The sequence below is a fragment of the Abramis brama genome, assembly GCF_963993115.1.
Source record: "Abramis brama genome assembly, chromosome: 25".
Taxonomy (NCBI): domain Eukaryota; kingdom Metazoa; phylum Chordata; class Actinopteri; order Cypriniformes; family Leuciscidae; genus Abramis; species Abramis brama.
Window position 1 is genome coordinate 11,000,486 of NC_139987.1, and position 15,225 is coordinate 11,015,710.

The window sequence follows — 15,225 nt, forward strand, 5'->3', positions numbered from 1 at the left end:
CAGGGCCCATGTAAATTTCTGTGCAATTGGGTCAGTACTGAGTTCTGCTTTGCCCGGCTGGTTGAGGGAGATAGATGGATTAGAAGTCTGTGGGTCTCTGGGCTGCTGGAGTGCTGCAGTCCCACCTGCATTATAACGAATTCTCTCAAGCCCCCTCCACTCTATGCATAATGAGTGGGACATGCTGCAGACTCTATGAGAAAAAGACACAGCAGTATTTATGCTGTTTAAAGAAACTGATCCTCTCTTTCCCTCTATGTGCAACCCATTTCATGCCGCTGTGCTTACAGTGTTTTTATTTATATATTTATTATGTTTATATTTGTTTAAATAATTCACAAGTTTGTTACTTTAATGACATTAGTTTGGTCTATGTGGTATTCATCTCTAACTATATGTCTCTTTCTACTGATCCCTCTTCTGAACATGACAGATGGAATGAATTCTTTAGTGGCACCATGGCATTTTACTTTCCACCCCTGTGAGTTCTCACATGAGAGTGCTATTAAATTGTTAATTTATTATGACACATTATTCCGATAAACGTGACATTCAGGCTGCAGTTTACTGTAATTTGTCATATTAGTGGCCAAAAGTGGTCTGGAAGGGGATAGTTCAATTAAACCATCAAAAACATGAGGAAGATATTGTATATATTTCTTTAATATTTTAAAACACTAAACTTGGTTAAGGTATTTTCTGTCTGACAAAATTATTTGGCAAAAAATGGCTTTATTTAAAGGTTTTATTTTACTCTTAAAAAATACAAAAACAAAAAGCTCACAGAAAAACACTGACTACAACATAATCAGTTATTAATATTTCATTGGTTCTCTATTGTTTTCGCATGTGTTCAAAATTACTTTGTATGACGGCCTGGCCAAAAATTGTCAGCACAATTTGGTATGTTTTATTATATTATCACAAAAATTAAACAGTTGACTCTAAGGCAAATATATTTTACATTTTAATGACATTAAACTGCAGACATATAAATGACAGAGGACAGAGATATATTAGTGTTATACTGTATATCCGATGCAAAAGCCTCTAAAAGCCACCTCTGTCAAAAATGAGATAATATTGAGTGAATGCTCTCCGCACATAGTATACGTTCATCAAATACTTTCACTTCAAACTCACTAAATCCCAGCCTCAGCCCATTCAGAAATGTCGGTACTTGGGTAGAAACCTATACATAGGATAAAAATGTTAATATTAAACAAAAACTTTAGACAGACTTAGAGGCTTTTGCATCTGAAGTCTTCATATATATATATATATATATATATATACATATTAACATTTTTATCAGGCTCCTATACATATACACATGCAATTCAAGGTTTAATAGAATCTCACCTCTTTTTTCTGCATAAATGCCTCCTGCATTGTCTTGCGCACAAGGATCATGTTTCAGTTATGACATTACTGCTTCAGCAAGCTGTGAATTTGTGGTTAATATGGGCAAACTTCAAGTCTATTTGCAGAGTGTAATGCTATGAGGTTTTCCCAAAAAAGTGGATAAGTCTGTTTGTGCTTGTGTATGTTATTCATTAGAATATAAGCTTGGCAGAATCATGGAATTGAGTCAATGCTTAAGCATTGTGACATACTATGAGTCATAGTACAGACTGTGGGTAAATACAGACACTATCATTACTTCAGTGTTATTTATTGTGAACTGACTGTAAACTGCTAAGCTGTTGTCTGTGCACAGCAAGACATAAACTGTGTGTCTGCTGGCTTGTGTTTCTATCAGACAGAATGACCTGAGCCTTAAGGTCACACTGGGATTCCTGTCCCTCTGGATGGATGCATTTTTACCCTGAAATGGAGGTTCAGAGCACAATAAACAGATTGCCACGAATGACAAATGTTCCTTTCTTGGTTTTCACAAATTGCCCATTTGTCTCCGCAGGTCCTGCGGGTTCTCTAAATTCCCTAAAGCTCAAATTAGATGTGGATCTGCATAATTTCTTGTTTACAAGGTTATCATCTCTGCAGACTCGCTTTCGCTGAATATGAAAATGATCACTTTGCAGTGATCCATTAGGTTGTCATTATTGTACAAATTAAATGCTAATGGATTCAGCAAAGCATTGTAGGAGCACTTATAGTGCTATAACATATATTATTGGTTTATGTCATCATTTATTTGCTTATGTTAGTTTGCATATCTATTCTGTTCAGTTGCCTCTCTCGGGTTTCTGGGTCTGGCAGTAGAAAGAACAGTCGATGATTCCCTGCAGTGTATCAGTGAGAGGATGGGTGGGTCATCTCTGCAGAGGGCTGCAGGTGGCAGAATGAGTCAAGCTGAACAGAATGCAGAGAGAGAGAGAGAGAGAGAGATGGAGGGGGGGCTCTGGGTGGCTTGCTAGTGCCCTCTGTTGGTTGCAGAGCTGTGTGGGATCCTTACTAGAAAGTGTTTATTTCCAACCTCAGCCAGTAGGGGTCTTACACCATCCTTTTCAAGCATCCTCTGTGCCCAATCCTTTCAGACACCCTCTCTTTCTCTCTATTTTTTACTGTCACTTTGTGTTACGCACAACATGCCTTCTGCTCCCATAATGTTTTGCCTCTCATTTCTTTGAGGACGTGCATTTTTCCCTCTCTCTGTCTTCTCACACACTCTCTCTGCGTCCTGAAATAATTTCAGGAACTAATATCTAGGAATTTTGCAAGTGTCTTTTGCAACACAGATTAAGCAAACAAACAGTAACAAAGAAGGTTGTCTATCATTAACAAAACAGGGCACTGCAAAAAAAAAAAAAAGTTTAAATATCTAAAACAAATCTTTTAAACAAGATTCATTTACTTTACAATTTACAAGATTAATTTACTAAAAGACAGCGAATAAAATACTAAGACTTGTTTCGATGTATCTTAAGTGCATTCTGTCTCACTCTACAGCAGGTTGTTTTACTTGACTTGTTTATTCTTAAAATGTCAAATATATAAGCTGAAAAATCTACAAGTGCAGTAAGAAAAACAGACTTGCATTAAAGACCCACTACCAGTGTGGGGTCAGTATAATTAAAAAAAGAAAGAAAATCAGCAATGTGACAGTTAAGACATGTATAATCAGGCCTTGACATTAACATTTTAACACCAGACACTGTGGCTACTAGTGGTTTTCCAAAGTTACTAGCCACTTTTTGACATCGATACCATATAGGGAAAATAGATATTTTTAACATTATCTCAGAATTTGGCAGCCGGTATATTAGGCTGCTGTCACTTTAGGCCTGACACACGGACCATATATATAGCCAATATATTTGTCTTTATGTGCGCGCACTTTGGGTGTGTGCACAAAATCTGTGGGAATTAGTAAAATTACGTTCAAAACGCTCAAAAGTCTATATTTTTGACAACACTAGATTGTTTTAGTTTGCACATGGTTTATTGTTTTAGATGCCTTTTTAAAAGACTACAATTGTAAATGTATATTAGGCCTATGTAAAATTCAACCCGTGGCTAGTAGTCAAGCAATGTCAAGCCCTGTGTATAATGTAATGAAAGATTTCTATTTCAAATATATTCTGTTCTTTCGAACTTTCTATTCATCAAATAATCCTAAAAAAACAAAATGTAGCTCTGTTTCTAGAAAACTATAAGCAGCACAAATGTTTTTAACATTGATAATAATAAGAAATATTTCTTAAGCAGCAAATCAGCTTTTTAGAATGATTCATAGAATGATCATGTGACACTGAAGACTGGAGTAATGATGCTGAAAATTCAGCTTTGCCAACACAGCAATAAATTACATTTGAAAATATATTAAAATAGAAAACACTTATAGAAAAATATTTCACAATAGTACGGTTTTTAGTGTATTTTTACATTTACATAATTTGTATGTTCTCTGAAAAAGAATCTTAATGTCTTATACAGTGTTGCTTCTTAATTAGTAAAATAGTATGTTTATATAGACCGACATCTGGGCCTGTGAAACTTGAGACTATGTTGTCCATTCTGGGAGTTGGTTCATAGCCAATTGTAGCAACAATGGGTTGTACATTAATATTAATATTAGCTCAAATGATCTATAGGGAATTTTAATAATTAATCATGAATATGATTAATATTTTGTATGTTACAGTTAAATTAATTTATCGCAGCTGAACTAGATTGATATATGAATGATTACCATAACGGGTTATGGTTCGTCATTAATACATCAAATAGTCTTATTTCAGCTCGAAGTAATGGGATAACTTTAATGGAATTAATTTAGTTATCAAACAATCTGTTTTGAACGTAAGATTAACTTAATTCTCAAGGAAAATTATCCTTCTTACAAACACGAGAAAGAGTATCTTTTCCAGGCCTTGAAAAGACAACTTTCTATGTTTGTAAAATTAGCTTACTTAAATCGTACCAAGATAAAGCATATAGCTAAGATCGAACATTTCAGGGACTAAGTAACATGGGCAATTAAAACAGAGTCAGTCAAGGACATATGGAATTTAATAATTAGACTAATACTACATTGAAACTACGAGTATACACAGAGTAAATACATATTTACAACAGAAACATACGGATGAAAACATTACAAGACCAAACGGATAACAGATGAGAGAGGGAGAGGATGAAAGGGAGAAAGTGAAACTAAAGTTCAGGATGAGAGAGATCACCGAGATGATCTCTGCATGGCAAAATCACAGGCAACCTTTTGAGAGACAGCAAGGAATCAAATCACATTAAAAGTTCAATAAACTTATCTTGCAAAATGGTTCTCTTTGTTGCTGAAGAACGCAGAGTTCATGCGTGTGTCCTAAGACCAGCGTGCGTGTATTTCTTTAAGAAAGCAGGGCTCGCGCTCTCGTGTCTTCTGGTGAGCGCGGTAGCGGGGTTTTCGAAAGAGTCTTTCTCTTTGAGTTGAAGTTGTCTGCTGCGTTTGCTTCGTGGAGTCCGAAGACGAAAATAAAGAAAAGACTTAAAGAAAATTGAAAACGCTCCCAAAGGGAGCCATAAGGTCTTCTCGCTGACGAGGCGGGTTCGTGAAAATGCAGGAACAAAACAAGACGAAAGGAAATACAGAACAGAACTCTCAGCGGAACGCAGAGTGTAACCGCTTTTCTAGGGCACAGGAATTTCACTCCTCCCTGGGCTTGAGCCAATTGGAACGCGAAATTCCAGGCGGGAGAAAAGTTCTTTGTCTCACTATGAGTTTGATTTGCATGTTTTATGGCAGTCTTAGGATCATGCCATTTCTACATTAAACAATTATAACTGCAGTAAAATGCATTTTATCATAATTTGGTATCCATATCTTTCCTACGGGTATATGGAGGTTTAATTCAAGACCAAATTTGGTATGTTTAAAAGCTACGGCCTAGAAGTACCTACTTACTCTGTAAGATAAGTATTAAAAGTTCGATTAACAAACTGGGAATAAGACTAACCTAAAATGTGATGTGCATTTACAAGTGGGAATGAAAATTGGACTTTAAAAAGACCACATGACATATACCTATGAATTCGCAACAGTGTGCACCTCTGAAACATTATTCCTTTAAGGTTTACAAGAATACAAAAACATATCACAGAGAAGAACAATCGTGGAAAAGAGAAATTACATTCAGGTTTGCATATTTCTTCAATGGTTATACATATAAAATATCTAGGATGAACACTTTAATTCTGCTCCTCTGCCAGAATCTCAGTGAGATTCCTGGGTTGTCGACATTCCGTTAGGCCATAAAACAAAGTGGGTGGGGGGAAGGCAATTCCCCTGGAGAAACATTCTTCACAAATACATTTCAGAGCTCAACACTAGAAAATCATAATTATATGATCAAACAAATTAATAAAACATGCATACAGGAAGGTCAAACCCAAATCTGAGTTACATACATTAAAACTATATTTCTATCCTGAATATCACACAGAGGATGTTTGTGTGTGTGTGTGTGTGTGTGTAAGGTTTCGTTATCTCTTTGTGGGTCCTTTTGGAAGCTCCCCACAGGGAATAAGGAATGTTGTTTCCAGGTTTTCTGGAGTATCTCTGAGGGGCAATTAATGTCGTAAAAGTCCATTTGCTCCAGTCTCTCTGGAGCCTGGCGTATGATTTATAATTTCGAAGTCAGGAGGTTACAAGCTCTGATAAGCTTAGCAAAGAACGTTTTGGGCAGGAATGTGCTTAGAAAACACAGAGAGTCCGAATTTGTTAATTCGGAATCAAACGAACGAATGATTCAAATAGCCCAGTCGCTACAGTCCCCCTTTTCGTCGGATGAAGTCCTCGTTAGTATAGTGGACATCATCGGACGGCAATCATCACGATGGGCAGATGACAGGTGAATCATGAGGGTCGTGTAGCAGGTGGATCATGATGGTCATGTAGCAGGTGGATCATGATGGTTGTGTAGCAGGTGGATCATGATGGTCGGAAGGCAGGTGGTTCTTGGAGCTGAGGATTCATGACTTGGCACCCCCTTTTCCAGGGATTCCATCTGAAACCTTTGGACACAGCTTTCGTGAGCTTGGCTGTATCGCATCTCGTTGAGTCTTCTGGACAGGATGGAGGCCAACCTAGTGTTAGGGTGTGGCTGATTAACTGCAGAGGTGCACAGCCCAATGTAGGTGGCGGTCCCGGCTTGGACCGCAGATGAAGTGTTCAGAACAGGTCGTCGAGACAGTGCTCGGAGGGCTGTGTTGAAAGGAGCAGGGTCAGTGAGTTGGGACCCCCTTTTCTCAATCCAGAGTTCCAGTCCTGGATTTAAGGTGAAGTTGAAGTTCTTGGAGGATGGGAGTTTCAGTGCTGTCTGGTACTCTTGCTCGGAAGCTGGTACCATGTCAGGCCATCAAGGTGTAGGATGGCACCTTTCGGTACTTGAAATCCCATTTTCTGGTTGAGCATGTTGACACGGCTGGTTGTGTCATGCTGGTCGTGAGTGACAGTGGCGGTGTGCACAGGTGTGTTAGCACGCCACCTTTCACCTGCAATCTCCGCTTGTGTGTTGGTGACTTTGCTGACCAGGGGGTGCAACCCGTAGATTTCTTCAGCGTTGTCTCTGAGTAAGGGTTTGCTAAGGCAGAGATAATGAATGTCTTTGGTCATAGTACACAGGTGCAGGTTTGGAGCTGAGTACCGTTGTGTGTCGCTGTCGTGGTAGGCCACCACGTCTGGAGGGCTTATCTTGATGTGGGTGTTGTTTTTCCAAAACCTGACCTTGACAATGTCTGTAAGTCTGTAGACTTGGCTTGACTCGATGATAGGCAGATTTAGGAGAAAACCCACTTCTCTCTGCTCGGGATCGACGCAGAGTGAGATGGCGCTACCCAGAGAGTAGGCCAGGTGTATTTGTAGGAGGTCAGCTGGCATGTTGATGGTGGAAGCCAGCACAGTTAGCATCAGGCTTAGTATCAGGTACGGTGGGATTACACCTGTGGCTAGGCTGTCATTGGAGGAGTTAAGCTCCCACAGCATGTCTGTCGTTAGCGCTGTAACCAGCGGAGTCTGGACAAAGTCACTCTGTAAGACAGTAAACAGCGGCTTCATGGAGTTTGCGGTCTGGTTTGCTGCATTTACACTGGACGTACCAATGTTAAACAGAGTTCTGGTGGCAGCTACGACTCGGAGCAACACTCCCAGGAGCCGTCTGGAGTGGTGGTTGGTGCTTAGGAGTCCCGATTGTGTGACAGTCACTTTCTCAAGTTGGTTGAACATGTGTTCGACCTTGGCCTCGGCATGAGTGAGGGAGTCCTCTGTCCGTCGGGCACTTGTCCCGATGTATTGGGCTACGGAGCTGGGGTAGTGTGCTCTGTAGACCGGGCAGGCCTGGATGAGTCGAACATGCACTTGCTGGGGGTAGGTCTTGCGGTCGGTGATCTGGAGTCTCAGTTGTTCTCTCGGTGGTAGCTGTCCTCTGGTTGGCTGACAGTACAGCATGGCTAACCACAGCAGCAACCTGGTACAAACAACAGGGAGAAAGAGAGAGAAAGGGGAGGAAGAAGCCAGCAAGGGTTGTCTTTGATTGGACAGGGCAGTCTTTTTACTTTGTGGGCGGCGACTGGGTTTAGTTCGCCTTGGCCCATGTTTTGCCACATCTTGCTGTCGGCTTGTCGCTTGCTTCAGTGTCTCGTCAGTGGCTCTGGTGCTGCTGTGTGTAGCACATGATGCGTTATAGACGAACATTAGCAGTTTACCCCCCTTTGTGCGCCTTGCCATTACAAGCCTTGGCATTGTGATGTCAATCGGTGCACAACTCAGAATGTTGTTCTGTTCACGCAGCATGTGCGTTGTGTTATGCAGTGGTCTGAGGCACAGGTTGTCAGTGAGGTCAGATGGCACGCAAGGGTGGTTGGAGGGGTTTGAGAGGTGGGCATTTAAAGTCTTTATGTAGATGTCAGAAGCCCGCATGTCAGTTATGGTTGACTTTGCAAACAGCGGAGCCAGCGTAAGCGGCTCTGAATTAGGCAGTTGATCTTGTAAAGTTCTTATGCTGTGTGTAAGCTTTTCAACCTCTAGGGTGGGTGGGTGGGTTGAAAGTGACCACAGCTTGTTGTTTAATGCACCAGGCTTGGCACTGGCTTGAATGAGGTCATGTCGCTGCAGGTCAGTCATGACATTGAGGCAGCAAGTGTCAAAGTCTTTGGTGGGCTGTAAGGTGCAGGGTAGCGGATTCGAACCTTCAGTTGGTGCTAAGTCTGTGTCTTGCTGGCTGGCTGTGGGAGTTCCCATGAACTCTGTGACCTTTGTGACCTGACCGTCTGGCTGTGACTGGAGGGGGCAAAGTTCTCGTACTTGAGCCCAGACTTTGAGCTGTTTCAAGTCCAGTAACGGTTCAAAACGATCTAGAAGGTCTCTGCCGATGAGGAACGGAAAAGTGTCCATTTTTGAGATGAACACGGGATGGACTAGACTCAAAGGACCAATCGTCAGGTGAATGTGGGCTACCTGTTCGAGCCGGATGTCATGTTGACTGTATGACTGTACGTTCAGTTCACAAGTTTGAGGTGTAAGAGTTTGATCTTGTCTCTTAGCTTCAAATTGGAGTCTTTTGAAAAGTTGATTTGAGATTATCGTAATGTCTGATCCTGTGTCGATCAAGGCTTCCATGCTCACTTCCTTTTCCAACGTGATGTTCAGGTAGAGTTTTCGGCCTGTGCCCTTTTCAATGAGGTTGCCCAGGAACATTGGCATCGGAACAGGTGTAACGGTCGTTGGGTGGTTAGGACCGGTCTCGTGTAGCTTGCTGCGGAGGCAGTTAGCCGAAACAGCATGTCCTGGTACCTTGGGATTGTGGTACCTGGTTTGAGGAAGTGTGTTGTTTCGTTCATGGTGTGCAGCAGTCAGCTGTGGAGCTTTGGTGATGTTGTCACCTTGTGATGTGACAGTTAGCTCTGTGGTCTGTGGATGATGAGCAGTGTTCGAGGTGCTTGGCTCAGTCAGATGGCGGACAGACGGTTTGGTTTCAGTTCTTATGCTTAGGCATAAGATGTCTGGCTCGTCCTTGTTGTCTTTCTTGCAACGTTTCTGGTGAAGAAGCTCTTTCAGCACCCTTAGGATCTCTGCTGTTTCAGACGTGGCTGCACAGTGGTTATCTGATGTGCGCTCAGGCTTGAGCTTACCAGTGTCGTGTCGAGAGTGGTTCCACTCTCTGTCGGGGCTTGTTGTCCTGGACGGTGGAGATCGGCTCTTCTTGGGTCGCCGGCCGGCTTCCCGGAATCTTTCAGAGCGCTCGCTCTGGTGCTTTGGACGAGCACCACCGCGATTGTGTTGCCCTCTGCTGGTTTGGAACGGTCGTGACTCTCTGTAAAAATGTCTGTGACTGTGGTGTTGTGGGACACCCTCTAAAGTCAGTTTTGAACAGTGTTCAGAGACAGAATAGATTGTGGGGTTTTTCACAGTCTTTTCAGAAATAGTCTTTTGCTTGGTGTAAGCTTTATGGGCTAAGTCACGCAGCTGTTGTGTAGACATGCTACGTGGGCACGCGGCCACGCCCAAATGGTAACTTAAAGTAGGATGTAGGTTTCTGAGGAACAGAGTTTTAAAGTTGATGTCCTGTTCCATCCCGGGCTCATTCCGGGCTCCGAAAAAGGCTTGTCGGAGTCGGTTGTAGTAGATCTGGGGGTGTTCACGCCGACCTTGCTTGAGGTCTACAGCAGCGATGAAGCCTTGATCGGAGTCTGGATCAGAGAATTCACGGATCAAAGCTTGCCGTAATTGTTGGAAGTCCGTTTTGACAGCCTCAGTTTGACGGTCTAGGAAGCTACGAACATCACTGCTAGCCGTTATTCTTAACAGATACAAATTGTCCCAAGCTGTCACGTTGGCGACAGTTTGCAAGTGAAAGTCAATGTCTTTTAAATAAGCATGAATGTCACAACCTTCTGCAGAATCTGGATCGAACATAGGAATGTTTCGAGCTAGCTTGTCAAGTTCTCGGGGGGTCGTGCCGTGGTTAGTGGCATGGGTTGTCTGAAAGGGTCCTCCCCCTTTTGCTGCTGACAGGTGTTCTTGAAAGCTGGCTGGTGATATCTTGAGCCGTGGGCTTACATCTCCCTTTTCAGCTCTGGTTTCTTGGCTGAAAGGGTTGGGGTGGCTGGCCGGGAGAAACTCTGTGATGTGTGTTTCTCCGTTCCAGCCACTCTGCAGTCTGTAAGAATGTCTCAGTTCTGCATGAACAGTGTCAAGTTCATCTTGGAGCTCGTCTCTCTGCAGAGTAAGCTCACCGATTTTAGCTCGGGCCATTTGCAAATGTTTTTCGCAGGCCCTGGCTTTTGCTTCTGCTTCTTTTCGTTCAGTCTCGGCTCTCTCTAGGAGAGCGTCACTTTGTTGGAGTTTTTCGTCGAGTTCTTTTCTGGTTTCTCTCTCCAACTGTTCTCTTTGGTCTGTGTCGAGGCGCAGATCTTGCAGGGCATTTCGAAGTCTTTCTACTTCTTTCTGTAGCTCTGGATCTGTGGCGTCCTCTTTCTCGCGCTGGTACTGGGTTTCGAGGAGGAGCTGATCAAGGCGACTTTGGGTTCGGGCCTGGTCCTTCCGGGCCTCCTCCGCTTGAAGCTTAAGCGTTATGGCTTGCTGCTCCAGGTCGATGTTGCGCCGTTCGCTGAGCCTCGCCTGGGCGACGACGTTGTGGGTGACGCTGCTGACGATCCTGGTATCTTTGTAGTTGTAGCTTCGGGTAGGATCGTGTGTTATCAGTTCGTCTAGCTCGGTGTCCAGTTGCGTTTGGCTCAGATGCTGCAGGTCACTGGCGTCCTTGGCTAAGTGCTCCCGACAGACCGCGGGACTGGATGCACGGGACATATTGGCTTCGCTGTAGGCGAGAGAAACACAGCACACACACAAAGAGACCAATGCAAGTTCGTTCTAAGGTTAATGAGCTATACTCATACGGGCTATGCCGTTTATGAGAATTTTGGGCTAACTGATGCACAGTTAGACAGTTAGCGGAGCCAATTGACTTGGGTCGAAGGACCCGAACTAGAGATTTGACAGGCAGTAGCCTCGCGGGTCAAGTGATGACACCGGCTGTTTGGTTTGTCGCTCTATTATTTAGCTTCCTTGGTGGCTCTCGTAGGTTACTTGTCTCTAGGTGAAAATGAAAGAAACAAATCACAACCGAACAAAGGATAGAAAAGACTGAGGTAAAACAAAACACTAGTGATGACTAGGTCTGAAATTAAATAAACAGAATAGTAACACAGTACGTGTTCAAGAGGATAAAGAGACCTAAGCTATTACCACTGCTAGGGTTTAGGATAGGGCCAACAGGTGAGTGGGGCTATCGGGGTAGAAAACCTAGGAAGATGGTGTGGCTTAGAGAAGAGATGGGCCAACACTTAAAATATCCGGGAGATATCTAGTGTTCTGTGGCTTATAGTAAGTGGAATGGGTTTTACTAAATTTAGTTTACCTGCGGTGAATTGAGGTCATTCAGGTGGAAACCAGTGGCTCGGTCAACCTCTCCGACGGTTCTCCAACACTTGACCGCAGTGCTCTCGGGCAACCTCGTCTCTCGGTACCACGGTGTGCCCACTCAAACCACTTGCGACTTTAAACACAAAGTGGCAATGCCAAGGTGTCAATCATCAGACGGCACGGAAAGACTGAGTTTTCCTCGGAACTCTCCTTTCGGAGTGGTCCTTTCAGCAGACCCCAGTTCGAGTGATTGTCTCAAAATTGCCTTGTGTGTCGCTGACGTTGACTTAACCTTTTGGCGGGCCAAATTGCTGATGTCGGGGTGGCGTGCCACAACCGGAGGTACGAGATTCGGAAGAGTCCGAGACACACGGCCAGTGCCAGGTAGCGTCGGACAGATGACCTCACTCGCGGAAACCAACCCGAGATGACTGCAACTCACCACAGTGCTCTAGTGAATGCCACCTATAAATACACAAAGGATAAACAAATGAAACTTAAAGTGAATTAAGGCTAGTTTGTTTAAACCAAATGGATTAGTTATTTATGTGGCAATAAGAGTCAAAGGTTTTACTAAATAATAATAAACAAAAGGAGATTATGATAATGTTACTTATCAAAATGACCTAACCCAAGAGAGAGAAGGAAAAGAATAACAGTATAAATAAAATAATAGAATAAAAATAAAAATTTAAAAATAAAATCAAAATGAAATGACAGGATGAACCCAGGAGAAGAGCCAGGCCGCAGTAGTGGGTTTTCACCACAAGGGGGCGTGCTCCCTCTCTGTGCTTAACCTGGCAAACAGAGAACTTAATTCAAATCAAAAATTCAAAACTTGTTTAAATTAAAATTTAAAATAAGCATGTAAGGAAATGTAAAAATCAGAATGATATCTTATAATAATCCAGATACAATAAAGTATCAGTCCTATTTATAAAAATAATCAGGAGAGAAATACGATAAAAGAGTGAAAGGAGGAAAATAGTGATGCCGACTTAGTATCCACAAGGCCACACGATGGTGCTGTTTCCTCCAAGTGGATATCAGTGGCTGAATACACAACTCAATTTAAATTCAAAATTCAAACTAGTTTAAATTAAATTTGAATGAGCATGTAAAGAAAATGTAAAAGGAGAACTGGTAACAGTGCCATAACTATAAAATAAATCAAAACAGAAAAGTGGAAATAAACAATTCCTGACAGGATTTGAAGAGAGAGAAAAGAGAGCTGAGTGAACCGACCTAGCGGGAGGCGGCCACTAGGTGCCGTTGTTTCCTCTAAGGGAATGGCTGGGATTTAATCTAAGTTTTAATTCAAATCTAGTTTGAACCAAACTCAGAGTAAATGTATCAGTCAAAAGCAGGAAAATTGTGTAACACAAAATAATATTCGCACGAGCAAAGCTGTAAATGCGAATAGTTATTTAGAGTTTAAACATTAATTCACAGGGAAATGAATTCAGCCGTAAAGAGAGCGTTATCTGATAACTGGCCACGAGGTGGCGTAATTGTGCTCATGCAGGCTGACGTCAGTGGGAGTGGTGCTGACGTCGGATGACTCGGTGGGGCGCGTAATTTGAGAACTGCCACACACCTAAAGGCTGTTGGTCAGTGGAGTGTTTCAACAATTGAGACTGCAAATTTTTATCTTAGAATCACTATACATTTGGGTTCGTTTTGCGCTCGGTTGCATGCGAAAAATGACGCGAGTTTCACAACATGTGACTAACAGGGATTACACGTCTATTTAATTACACATTATACATGAAACGGTTTAAATAAAACAGGAATTATCATCTGTTTTAATTAATAACTGAACAAACAGGAATTAAACTTCTGTTTTAATTACACATTGTACATGAAACGGTTTAAATAAAACAGGAATTATCGTCTGTCTTAATTAATAACTGAACAAACAGGAATTAAACTTCTGTTTTAATTACACATTGTACATGAAACGGTTTAAATAAAACAGGAATTATCGTCTGTTTTAATTAAACTGAACAAACAGAAAGTATCGCATCTGTTTAGTTAATAGAGCTGTGAGCAAAACAGGAATTATCCGTCTGTTTAACTAATACAGCTGCGAACAACAGGAATTATCCGTCTGTTGTTATAAATTTAGATTTTCCTTAAATCTAACAAAGCTCCAATTTACAAATCTATCATCAAACCTGTGTTGTTTATATGATTTTTGATTTGCGTAGGTTCACAGTGAGTAGCTAAGTCACTGAGTAACCCACAGGAGAAATCGTCTTAGCTGGACATTATTGGACTAACCATAACTTCAACTAGCGATAATTTATTCAGGCCTTACTTATACTGCTGAGGGGGGGAAACTCGCCCCGATCAGACTTACGTCTCGCACTAGAAAGAGATTCCTTCGTCTTAATAGGCGGTTTATTAATATCAACATGTACACTGCAAAGAGTTTTGTTTCGTCTTTACAGGCACAGGTTCATATGGACTGCAGTCTACTCACATTTAACAGTGTTAAAATTTGTCTAGTCATATTTTAGCAACTTGTTAAAAATGTAACGTTGCTGACTTCGGCTTTTTGCCTTGGTCAGTTAGAAGTGAGTTCGCGTTTGCGACTTAACTCACAAATTCATAATTTCATAATGCGCAAAAATTATTAATAACCATATAAACAGATTGAAACTGAATATTGCCCATAACAAAGTTTGAAATGCCCCGCATTCGTTCCACCAAACTGTAGCAACAATGGGTTGTACATTAATATTAATATTAGCTCAAATGATCTATAGGGAATTTTAATAATTAATCATGAATATGATTAATATTTTGTATGTTACAGTTAAATTAATTTATCGCAGCTGAACTAGATTGATATATGAATGATTACCATAACGGGTTATGGTTCGTCATTAATACATCAAATAGTCTTATTTCAGCTCGAAGTAATGGGATAACTTTAATGGAATTAATTTAGTTATCAAACAATCTGTTTTGAACGTAAGATTAACTTAATTCTCAAGGAAAATTATCCTTCTTACAAACACGAGAAAGAGTATCTTTTCCAGGCCTTGAAAAGACAACTTTCTATGTTTGTAAAATTAGCTTACTTAAATCGTACCAAGATAAAGCATATAGCTAAGATCGAACATTTCAGGGACTAAGTAACATGGGCAATTAAAACAGAGTCAGTCAAGGACATATGGAATTTAATAATTAGACTAATACTACATTGAAACTACGAGTATACACAGAGTAAATACATATTTACAACAGAAACATACGGATGAAAACATTACAAGACCAAACGGATAACAGATGAGAGAGGGAGAGGATGAAAGGGAGAAAGTGAAACTAAAGTTCAG

General features: G+C 41.5%; 1 protein-coding gene across 7 annotated transcripts in view; it reads left to right on the forward strand.

Annotated features, from left to right (window-relative positions):
- The window catches only part of LOC311076811 (protocadherin alpha-C2-like), an 85,546-nt gene that overhangs the window by 44,766 nt on the left and 25,555 nt on the right, over positions 1–15,225 (forward strand). The gene's annotated exons all lie outside the window — the stretch shown is intronic.